Source organism: Battus philenor, unplaced genomic scaffold (assembly GCF_028537555.1).
Source record: "Battus philenor isolate CCGP_79_NKW_IND1 unplaced genomic scaffold, ilBatPhil1.0.hap1 SCAF_2, whole genome shotgun sequence".
In the NCBI taxonomy this organism is placed as follows: domain Eukaryota; kingdom Metazoa; phylum Arthropoda; class Insecta; order Lepidoptera; family Papilionidae; genus Battus; species Battus philenor.
Genome location: NW_027181682.1, coordinates 17,211,067 through 17,223,303, shown reverse-complemented (window position 1 = coordinate 17,223,303; position 12,237 = coordinate 17,211,067). Strand labels below are relative to the sequence as shown.

Genomic DNA, 12,237 nt, shown 5'->3' with positions numbered 1-12,237 from the left:
CTGTCGTTATTTCAGCTCATAGACGTCCATTGCAGGGAACAGGCCTCCTCAAAAGATATCAATGGATACCCCATTGATATCTGAAAGAAGAAGATTTTTAAGTAGCTAAGATATGAAAGGTGACTATTAAATATGACTATTACATCGTTTCAGACCATAGATACCTACTGCAAGGCATAGATCTCCCCTAAACATGTAAATGGGGAATATGACTCTGTGTTTGGTACTAATCGGTATAACATAATTCCTGAAGATGCCCCGTGGAGGGGTGAAACACGTGTTGAGTGATTTGGCGGTGGCGGTTGTGTGATTCGCATTGTTTGCCGCATACGCATTTATCAGCGGGCTGGTGGGCGGTGCACTTTGTTGCACGACTACCACTGCGTGTGCGGAAGTGGCTAAATATTGGTCATTTTCTTACTAATGTAAATGGGGGATATGATATAATGGCCACTCTTGGCATGCTGGTTGCCAATCGATTTGTGATATTGTGGTACACTAAGAGCGCTGCTGCACACCATCTGGAAACTTGTTTGTGACCAGTGGCAAACTTATATATATTAACTAGATGATCCCGCAAACGTTGTTTTGCAAAAAAAATGTTTTTAATTTTCAATTTAAAAATAAGGGTTAATCGAAGGGGGGTGAAAATTTAGGGTTGTATGTATTTTTGTATGTTATATCATAAAAATGTGAAAACAAAAAATTTCGTCAAAAAAAGAAAAATTTTAAGGGTGAACAACCTTTATCACTTGGGGGTATGAAAAATAGATAGTAGCCGATTCTCAGACCTACTTAATACGCATGTAAAATTTGGTAAAAACCGGTCAAGCCGTTTCAGAGGAGTTCAAGTTCGAACACCGTGACACGAGAATTTTATATATTAGATAAAGTGTGAATATGGCTGAATGTCGGAATTGAACTCGCAACCTGCGATCTCAAGTCTAAGACGTCTACCACTGGGCTACAACTGCTCATTTATACTCTACGTATAATAAAATAAAAATATTAATTCTAATTTTAAGTATTCCAGAACATTCAGTGTCATCTCACCTAATATATTAAATTCTAGAGTAACACTAGCAGACTTTAATCAGGCGACAGTGAAGACAGGAGTTCAGAGGACGTTAGCAACTTCATGTGTAAGCGAACAAATTGAATTAGCGAATGCATAACTTGCATATGCACTGAGCTAGTTCAAGTGAGGAGGAGAGGTCAAGCGATTACAAACTTCGTAATTAACTAATGAAAACGTCGGAATTTCACACTGTGTCAAATGTGAAATATCTATGAAAGTGCAGTAAATTGTATGGATATTTAACACGTTCACTGCGGCTTGAGGTCGATTCAGCCTCATGGTAAACTTTGCACTGGTGCGGCGCGTAAAACTCGTGTTTTCTCTCTAGTGCGGCGGCTGTTTACACTCAACCGTATGAGGTATGACAAAGACAAATATAGCTTTCTTTATGTCTGCGAAGCATTGACTCAATATTGTAAAAAAATATTGATGAACATGAGGCAGAAAAGGCCTCAACCGCATTACTAGGAAGTTTAGCTTGAGGCTGATTCGATCTCAGCCGCACCAGCTGAAAGTTCTTCAAAATTGGGCCCGTAGTGAACGTGTTAAAAACTATTTTTCTTCATTGAAACCTAATAATCATAATAATAAAGCCTAAAGTAAATTTGTATGGACCCCTCAGGGTAAAAGCCTCCTCCAAAGCTTTCCATTTTACTCTATCCTTGGCAACTTGGAACCGCCCGTGACCGTAGATACGATCTCGTCAGCCCATCTGGCATTAGGTCTGCCTCTCGCTCTGGTACATCGTGGTCCCATCCATTTTATAACCCTTTGTGTCCATCTGTTATCAGCGACGTGACCTGTCTAGCTCCACTATCTTTGGAGGTGTAAGAGTGGTCGTAGTACTGTAGCTTCTTGTTCTGCGGTAGCTTCTTGTTCTTCGGTAGCTTCTTGTTCTTCGGTAGCTTCTTGTTCGTCGGTTGCTTCTTGTTCGTCGGTTGCTTCTTTAGAGGGAATAGGTAAATGCATCTGTTATACACTTTTTTTTGCGGATCTGATATCCAAGTAGTTTCTCTCATTTTTTTTGAGTGGTCTGTATTTTGTTACTAGTCTTCAGGACAAACTTTCAGGTTTGGCATCCGTAGGTGAGGAATGGCAAAAACTCACTTCACTGTTATTCAATATACGAGTATTAATAAGTATACTTTCTTTGGAGAAAATCTGTTATACATATTGAAACCTACAATAAGAAATTTCAAAGTTGTTATGCCACTTGCTTTATTTTTATGTAATATATTTTACGAGTGTATAAATAAAGAAAAAATTGTAATTATTATTATTAAAAAGTTTCGCAGCCGGTAGGATTCGAACCTACGCTCCCAGAGGGAATCTGATTTCGAGTCAGACGCCTTAACCACTCGGCCACGACTGCTGTGTATTTATTCACACTAATACTAAATTATTTACTGTTAGTTTAGTTATTAACAATCATATCTTCCATATACAACGCTACATTGTGTTTTCATATATCTGATAAGACCCCAAGGCCTACAAATGTAAAAACAAAGGCTTTTGGGTGACTATGATAATCTCTTAAATACATTTCATACATATGTTTACATTTTAAATAAATATTATATACCTGCCACGAATATAACTTTATTTTATTATTTATTTTATTTATTTAAAAAGAGTTAGTATATTTAACACCTTGCGAAATAAACTAATGCACTGGTAACCGAGCGGTAGAAGGCTGTACTATGTTATATATAGAATTACCACTGCTCACATATAAGTTTCCAGAGAATAGGCGGCGTCCTATACTTATCATAATGCGTAACGATTAGTGTATATCCCTAAATACATGTCTACTGCCTGACATAACCTACAAGTATTTAATGGAATCAGGCGTTACCTCGCGGAAGTTTATCTTAAGTAAGAAAAGGACCAATATTTAGCCACTTCCGCACTGCAGTGGTAGTCGTGCAATAAAGTGCACCGCCTGCCAGCCCGCTGATAAATGAGTATGCGGTAAACAATGCAAATTACACAACCGCCACCGCCAGATTACTCAACACGTGTTTCACCCCTCCACGGGGCATCCCCAGGAGCTATGTTGTTTAGTGCTAAGTTAACTCTGTATTTGTGTGTGTGCACTATATTGCACGACTACCACTGCATGTGCGGAAGTGGCTAAATATATTGGTCCTTTTCTTACTTATAACCTAGTAAACCATACCTTAGGTCTAATATTAAAAAAATAGATATGAACTCCCAGCATCTACAATAGCCAGAGGATATTCAAGACTGTAAAACTAGACAGGAAGATATGATAATGCAATAAAAACACTGTACGCGATCGTAAACAGTTGAGAAAATTTCCATAAAAAAATACTAAATTTGATGCTATTAAGTTTGGCTCTTAAAGCAGTGCCGAAAATTTCGTAGCGCCGAGCCGCTACCCTAAATGTTTTACGGCGGCCATTTAAGTAGACGGGGGGCGTTTTGTAGCTTTTGGGCGTCAAATATCATTATTCATTATGGCGGTCACTTATTACAGGCGGCCATAAACTTTGGATTTTTTTACACCTATAACGTTATATTAATGGCACTGTGGAAACGAGAGGAAATTTTTGTAGCGATATTTTAAATTTATCGGCGACTTACTTTAAGACGTTTATTTTTTATGTTGTATCGTGTACAGGGTATATACAGTAATACCCTGCTTTACGCGACCCCGTTATACGCGGTTTCACTATAACGCGAATTGCAAATTTCGCGCTCAAGTGTCTCGAATTGCGCGAGAGAGTGCGTACAAATATAATGAGTCATCAACTTCTCTAAGGTGTCTTGACCATCTGTCAAACAATTAAAAACAGTGTTGGGTGTTATGAACGTATTTTACAAGAACGTAAACAAAACGTTACCCAAAAGACAATAGATGTATTTTTCCGTAAAAAATAAGAGTATGTATTGCATAAAGTGTTCCTAGAATTAAATGCTTCGATTTGCCGATGTCATCACGTTTAGGATTCCTTCACATATCGAATCCAACAGTCAAAAGCATGGTCCTGTAATTAAAATTCAATGTACGAAAATCTTTATTCAATTTACAATAGATAACATCTCTTACTGATATAAGGTCTAACTTCTATTCCGATAATAAAAGCTCAGCGAAACTATTTTTTGAATGTACATATTCTTATCCAAAATAGGCATGAGACAAACATATCAATCCCAAGATGAGCTAATCTTATCTAATTTATATCAAACTAAAAAAGAATATATATTAAAAAGCACTGAATCTCTATATTGGGAAGGAACAATAAAAATAAAATCCACAGCTTGGTCAGGATTCCATATAACGTGTGACCAATGTAATACGTCGTGCAGCCAATGGCTGTTGAGGCCGAAATGTTACTCAGTGATACCAGGAATCGGTAGATGCGTTGAGGTTAGTTTTCCTGCTAAAGGAATCGAAGACATAGCAGGCAGCATATCACAGGAAGTTCCTCGATACAGGTAGCGCAGAACTGGTGATAGTAGCGAACTCCAGGAGAGCCCTGTGATGCCGTGTACATCTATCGCCTGTGCATTATGTCTAACGACGTGCTTCCGGCACGGACTAGTTGAGATAATTAAAATCCTGATTCGCATTCTTAATATCGACACGCATATTATAAGACTGCTGCGGTTTTGGGTCAAGTAAGAAAAATAACTAGCAAAATACAGTTAACTCTTGTTGTCCGATGAAAGAAAGGAGATGGGGTAATTATTTGATGGAATTCCTATGCATGAACTTTAAAATTCAGGCTTTAAAATACCGATATACTGGCAACTTTTCGTCGATGCTCCAAGCTTTGAAAATGTAATCTTCAAAAAAGCCGTGTTTAAACATTGATCTAATTCGATTTCGTTAAACATGGCTTTCTATGTGCCTCGTTGAATGATTGTGACCTTAATTAGAGAAAGAGAGACATTTATGTGCCGTTATCACCGGTAACACATATTATCATATGCATTTACTCTAATATAACCATCTTTAGAAGAACAAAAACTGCTAGTGACGGAACACAAAATCATGCGGAACATCTTGGGACCAGCGAGAAATCAAGACGGATCTTGGAGGCTCCGAAAGAATGCCGAAATTGAGACTATAGTAGCACAGCCAAATATCATTGGCGAATATAAAGCTCAACGAATCCGCTAGCTTGGTCACTTGGAGCGAATGGGATCGGATCGGAGCGTGTAGGTAGCGTACCTGGAGAAACCGAGGGGTCGAAAGCCAGTGAGTAGACCCAGGTATCGCTGGATCGATCGCGTTGAGGCAGACTTGCGCGAATTTAATGTCAACCAATGACGATGGCGCAAGATAGAGGAAAGTGGAAGTCTCTCGCTTCGGAGGCCAAGACCCACTTTGGGTCACTGAGCCAGCGGAGTAAGTAAGTAAGTATAAACATCTTTAAAAACTATATCAAAAACGAATAAAGGTTTACAGTTAAACTGCACTAAATACAATTTTCCATTTCTAAAAAAAAAAGTGAAATAAATCAATTTGAAGGGAGATTCGAGGCAGAAAGTATTCCGCCATCCGAGAAAGGTCCGACCCGGGCCGTCAAATGTGCTGGAAAGATAAAGAACAAAAAGGCAAAACGGAACGTTAAAGTCAATCTCCTAACGGCATTAAGTCACCGGATTTTCTTGCGGGCGACGATAAAAGCGTTTCTATCGCCCATCGTGTTTACTTAGGCGCTCATTCGTTGCCTCGACTCCTTGCCGGCTCGCGTGTTTGTTTTTTAATGCAACATATCAGATCTGCATTTATCACTATAATACTCTTATTTAAACTACCAACCGTCAAACATTTAGTTGCGCGTTTAAAAATACCGCTAGCACGTCATAAATCAGCGGTTCGATACACATTCCGAAGTAAACTTTCGAATTCCTGCAGCAAGAACGCGTTCTAGATCTCTCTTTTTTTTATCAACGGCTAGGACAAATATCGGTAAACGTGCACCCTTATACAGAATGTGTGACCTCCACAATTCATATGTTAGTGATATTGATATATTCTCGTGCTCTCTCGTATCTTTTAAAAAACAATTTCGTTCGAAATTATTGAGTACATACAATGCAATTTAAACCATAATATAAATATATAAACCATAGTCTTTTATCCCTGTTTAGTAATGTTCATATTCTTATTTGTTTTTTCATTGTTTGACTATAAATCATTATATGTTCTCAGTGAGATAGTTATAAGGTAACAACTGTAACTAATTTTATATATCTAAGCTTCTAAGTTTGTACTTTCTTACTGCCTTTTGTTACTGTCTATCTCCGATAAAGTAAATAAAATAATAAAACATAGATAAAAAAAAATCACAATAGAAATTTAAAATCAATAAAGATTTTCTTTTATTCTTAGGATCTATAATTCACAGACATTTGCGTCCGTGCCTTTGTTTCACATTTACTGTTAATATTTCCAATTCTTTTCTTCTCACGTTTTGCATGTTACGATGTTTAAGTAAAAAGTAAGTCTCTTAATATTCTTTTTTTTGTTATGGGGGGGGGATCTTCCGGACGTTTAAGATGCCCCGCCTCTGGGGAGAGAACAGGGGTATGTGGGGTTCCTACCCACTAGTACCCCCCTCCGGTCATCGCTCTCTGCGCTATACGGGGGACCGCAGTATCACCCGGTCAGGGATCGCCACGTGGTTTCCCTCACGCCGTGCTATTTACGATAGCCCGTCCCGGGGTATGCGTCAATGCGTATCACGATGGTTCGAGACCACGTCGAACCATCGTCCACCACAGAGTCGTCGAAGCTAGTGGGAGTTTAGGACCCCCACCCTAAGCTCCCGCGACTCCGAAGGCCCCGTTTATGGTAGGGGACCACCATAAGTCTCTTAATCGATCTTAACGATATTCACAATGTCCAGTTTTTAAGATTACATTTCATGCGACCACTTCCTCATCCCTACTCCATATTGCAATCATCAGGTTGTGCGCAAGTATCTGTGCGGCGGTTACCCTATTCGCCACATCCACGAACCTTGCGATCGCATCTTGAGTCTCTCTACACGAACGAGTTCCTGTGACGTGATATTGCTACCACCACATGATAGACACTGTTACACAGCTCGAAGATGTCTGTTCTTCGACGCAGAACGAAGAACTCCTTGCTGTTTAGCTTCTGAGCATCGTGGATGGTAAGCATCCTTGAACTAAGTGGTCGTACGAACCGTAACGTAAAAAACTGGACATCGAAATATAAAAACTTAGAGGCTTATTAACACACAAAATGAGAACTATTAAATATATTTTTTGAAACAAAGGCTCGAACAATAATGTCTATGGAAAATAAAAAAGGGTGAGGCCTTGAGGTAGGCGTCAACATTGTTTAGAGCATCCGTGAGTTTGGTGTTATTATTGCAAAATGAATCATAGATGTCGCTCTCGTGGCTGTGACAGGCTGACCATATGGACTGCTGCTAACATACCGGACTATGAAAACAATAGAACAATAGGCGTACCTTGTTCCAGTTTAATAGCGTCGTAACCAGCATAAACTGCATTTAAGCATTCCTCTCGACTTTACGTAGGTATATATATATATATATATATATATATATATAAATATATATATATATATATATATATACATATATATATATATATATACCTACGTAATATATATATCATAACGTAATCAAATAGATACATATTTCGATTATAAACTCCTAGAAGAGCGCATAACAAACACAAAATATTATGTCAATGTCTGTGACAATGCTCATTGATCACCTCGATGCCGTTTATTTATTTCCTTTTTTCACAAACGAGCTTTGTATACTATTTTGCGATGCTATACGTACTTATTTTTCAACATATATATATATAAAAAAATTAAGGTAAAGAAAGAAAATTATAATTTATTTTAGTAAAATAAACAAGCTGAAATAATGACCAGCCCAAAGAGGATGTGTATGTGTGTGCGTGTTTGCGCGTGCGTATGTGTGAGTGTGTGTGTGCGCGCGTGTGTGCGTGTGCGTGTGTGCGTGTGAGTGCGTGCGTGCGTGCGTGTGCGTGTTCGTGTGTGTGCGCGCATGTGTGTGTGTGCGTGTGTAGTAGCAATCCTATATAATTAAGGCACATAATGAGAATTACATAATATTGTATCTAGGGAATCGAAGCCGCTACAGTCGCAAATATTATACCAAGAATGTTTTCAACATCTGGAATCTCATCTCGGATTCTCCTATATAAAATTAAAATAACAATTCCTTTACAGACAATGTTACAATGAGCTCGCCTTTAAGTCACCAAATAATAGTAAGAAAAAGGATTTCTCTAATATTATAATACATATATAAAAAGGTTTATATTATAAATATATATTAAACCATTTCATTACACAGTTAATGACAAAACATTTCAATAGCCATTTATTTAATATTAATTAAATAATTTTAATAATTAATTAAACTCATAATACCTTTGTAATTAAGTCAAGTATAACTCACCTAACTTAAGGTCACAAGACCTACAAACTCCTTGAAACGTTAAGCCCGGACTTAACTTCCCTTAACGGGTCTCCAACTTAAACTTATTTATGAAGTTCTGTACCCAGATTGCACAATGGTAACTTGTCGATGAGGTTTGATCCCTTATGCGTTCAAATTACTAAAACTTGACACAGTGAGTATACAGGCTACTTGGTTACAAATGTAAAAGGTTTAAACGGGTGAATATATAACTCAGCAAAAACCTTTTAATGCTTGTTTAAATATTTCCAATTATCCTGCATAAAATTATCACTCTGGCAGGTTCAAATACGCTCATCATATACAAGACTCAGAGGCTAAAGAGCGAGGTGATCAGCGATGTTCAACACATACCTTCAGGCTGTATAACAGTGTTGATCATGCGGTGGTAGCAATATCACATCACACCAACTCGTGCGTGTATTACACGTACAACCTGAGAATGGTAATTTAGAGTAGGGATGAATAAGTGGTCGCACGAATCATTATGTGAAAAACTGAACGTTGTAAGGTTCGTGAATAATAAACAAGACACCAATAATGAAAAAAATAGATAACTTGGATTTAAGATTTAAGTTAGGAAATGAATTAAGAGTCTTGGTAAACGCGATCTAAACAAAATACGAAAATATTATATGTAACTGTAAAAACAAAAGCACAGACGCATATGTAAGCAGAATATAGATTCATGACACAAATAAAAAAAATTAAAAAAGTTGTCACTTTGAAATAGGTCACATCAATTATTTTTTTTCTTTTGATAAGTCTTTTTTTTAATATATTATAATTATGTTGTTTATCATTTCTGAATCCATTAATTTTAGGATAAGATATACCACACATTAATGATAGCTAATGGGATATATAAATATACCTTCACCCCATTAAAACGTTTATATCAATAACCAATCATCCTGTATATTAATAGTTTGAGTTATGGCGTGCCAAAATCGTACTGCAATTTTGCATTTGCTGACATCATTTGATTTTAATACTAATATACAACGTAACATGTGTTTATGTTATAATTCCGATTAAAGTAATAATTTTATAACTCTAATATCTCTTCTTATTCTCTCTATCTATAATGATTTCTTCTTCTTTTCAGTCGATAGACACTCACTGTGAGGCATGATTCTTCTCCAAAGATCCATTCGATGACTTCCCGCGACCTTTACTATGTCGTTGATCCATCCAGTGGGGGGTCTACCTAAGCTACGTCTATCTGGTCAGGGTGGCACTTGCCCACTGCCACTTCAGACGAGCAATTCTTCAACCTCCGTCGGTAAGTTCGGTTTTTTCTTGGATCTCCTCATTTCTGATTCGGTCTCGCAGGGAAATTCTAATTTCCCTCTGGATGACTTTAAGCCTTATTATGAGGTCCGTCGTAAGTGATCACGTATCGAATCCGTGTCATCACCAGTAACACACATTGGTCAAAGACCTTGGTCTTCAAGCATTTCAGTGTTTTTGACGAGAACACGTTACGAAGCTTTCCGAACGCCAGCATTCGAGTTGGATTCGGCGAGTGATCTCTCAAAGATGAACTTAACAAGTTGGACGGTTTGTTCCAGGTATATATAGTCGTTTATAACTTCAACTTTAAACAAAATTATTGCATGATAATTCTTCGGCTTACAATATATAGGAAGTTCAATATAAACTTTCCAAATACATCATTACAATGTCTCGAACGTAAGCTCTAACTTGAAGTTAAACGCTCTCGAAGTTCCTCCGTAAGACGCACGTAAAACGTTACGAGTGGAACCTTAAGAGGTATCGCAGGTGCTCGATGCTGCTCTCCAGATGAAATTGGTCGTTGGCGGAGGACCCGGGGGGGCGGTGGACGTGCGGGGAGCGGTGTTACGGTGCTGCATTTGTTTTTACTACTCGTAAACGTTAGAAAGTAACAAAGGTATCAAAGGTGAAATTATCAGAAAGTAACTTGTTTATACCAGGTATTATTGGATATCTCTGAATTAAGGTAATTAGATTCTCCATCTCTTTTCTTTCACCGAACACCAAGATACACGGATATTTATATACACGTCTGAAATCCATTGAACCTATACGCACGTTTCGTTGTTATTTCCAGCTATCTATAGCTTTTTTGTTGTGAAATTGTACTATCACAAAGTATAAAATATTGTAAATCTTGTACATACAGTAGATTGCGGAAGAAGGAAAAATGTATAAATATGCTTCAAAATTACATAACTTGTGTTTTTATGCCAACTTGAGTGCCTACTCTACTAAGTAGACCGACGTCTATCCTAACCATGTTAAGGTTGTTTAAGGACCTAACTATGTAAAGGTTGTTTAAGGACCTAACTATGTAAAGGTTGTTTAAGGACCTAACTATGTAAAGGTTGTTTAAAGGCCTAACTATGTAAAGGTTGTTTAAAGACCTAACTATGTAAAGGTTGTTTAAGGACCTAACCATGTTAAAGTTGTTTAAGGAGCTAACTATGTTAAGGTTGCTTAAGGACCTAACTATGTCAAGGTTATTTAAGGACCTAACTATGTAAAGGTTGTTTAAGGACCTAACTATGTTAAGGTTATTTAAGGACCTAACTATGTAAAGGTTGTTTAAGGACCTAACTATGTTAACATTGTGGGAAGTCGCTAGATGCGTGCAGTTCAAGACCCGTCATCGTGGCGATCTTTTAAAGAGACATAATACTGTGATCAAAAAGTAAGATGCATTCGTTCATAGCATGAAAATGATTTATTTATTCTTCCAAATCTATTTCATTCCTTTAAAAATAATACCCGTCCGATAAAACGTACTTTTGTCAACACTTTTTTCAGTCCTGTAAATAGTCGGAATAGTCTTTTTTTCTGGTGCAGCCTTCAAATCTTTCGATTAAGGTTTTGTCTCCTCAATAGTATCAATAGAAGTCGCACGGACTCAAATCAGACGAATAAGGTTGTTGTGAATTGATATGTTTCAAGTTTTTGGCAAAAAAATGCCGCGAAGAACCAATGCAGTGTGACATCGACCTATCAAAACATGGCTCTCATTTCATTCGATGATTTTCAAGCACTATATCAGTGATTTTTTGGACCTCACCATCGTCGGTTTTTGATGACAATTTTAACTTACTTTTTGATCATACTATAACTTGCCGTGGGCACAGGAAGATACAGGAAATAAAATTCCAAAAAAAAAACTGCGTAAGATTCTGAAATTATTTACCGTCTAAACTGTAAAAATGACCAAATAAAGCCGAGAACGATTGATAAGGGTTTCGCTCATCCGCAGAACGGTGTAGAAGTCCCCTCACGCACGCATCGAGTACCGATCCAATAAAATATTACGAGTTAGGTCAAATTGAACAATGTCTATGAAAATATAACAAACTTCTGCTAGAATAGAACAATCTACCTAGGAAGAATTTCCGAACATAACTTTAACTATATAAATAGACCGATTTAGCGCAGTAAAATCGACTAATAGAATATTTTAGAATAAGCCAAAGCATGCTTTATAATCGCTTCTAGAAGATAATGCTTGTAGATTTTTCTCGATTGAATTTAACCAATACAACTATGTAATATACTTACATAAAAATATAACTATTTTACGTATAACACTGTCAACAAGTACACCAAAAACAAATGCATAAGAATAGTCAAGATAAATACTTAAATTAGTGATAAATATAA

At 37.2% G+C, this 12,237-nt stretch overlaps 1 non-coding gene across 1 annotated transcript; it reads right to left on the bottom strand.

Moving 5' to 3' along the window:
• Positions 1-2,368: 2,368 nt before the first annotated feature.
• TRNAS-CGA (transfer RNA serine (anticodon CGA)) lies at positions 2,369-2,450 on the bottom strand. The gene has a single exon. It is a non-coding gene; the product is annotated as a tRNA-Ser (tRNA).
• Between the last annotated feature and the right edge of the window lie 9,787 nt (positions 2,451-12,237).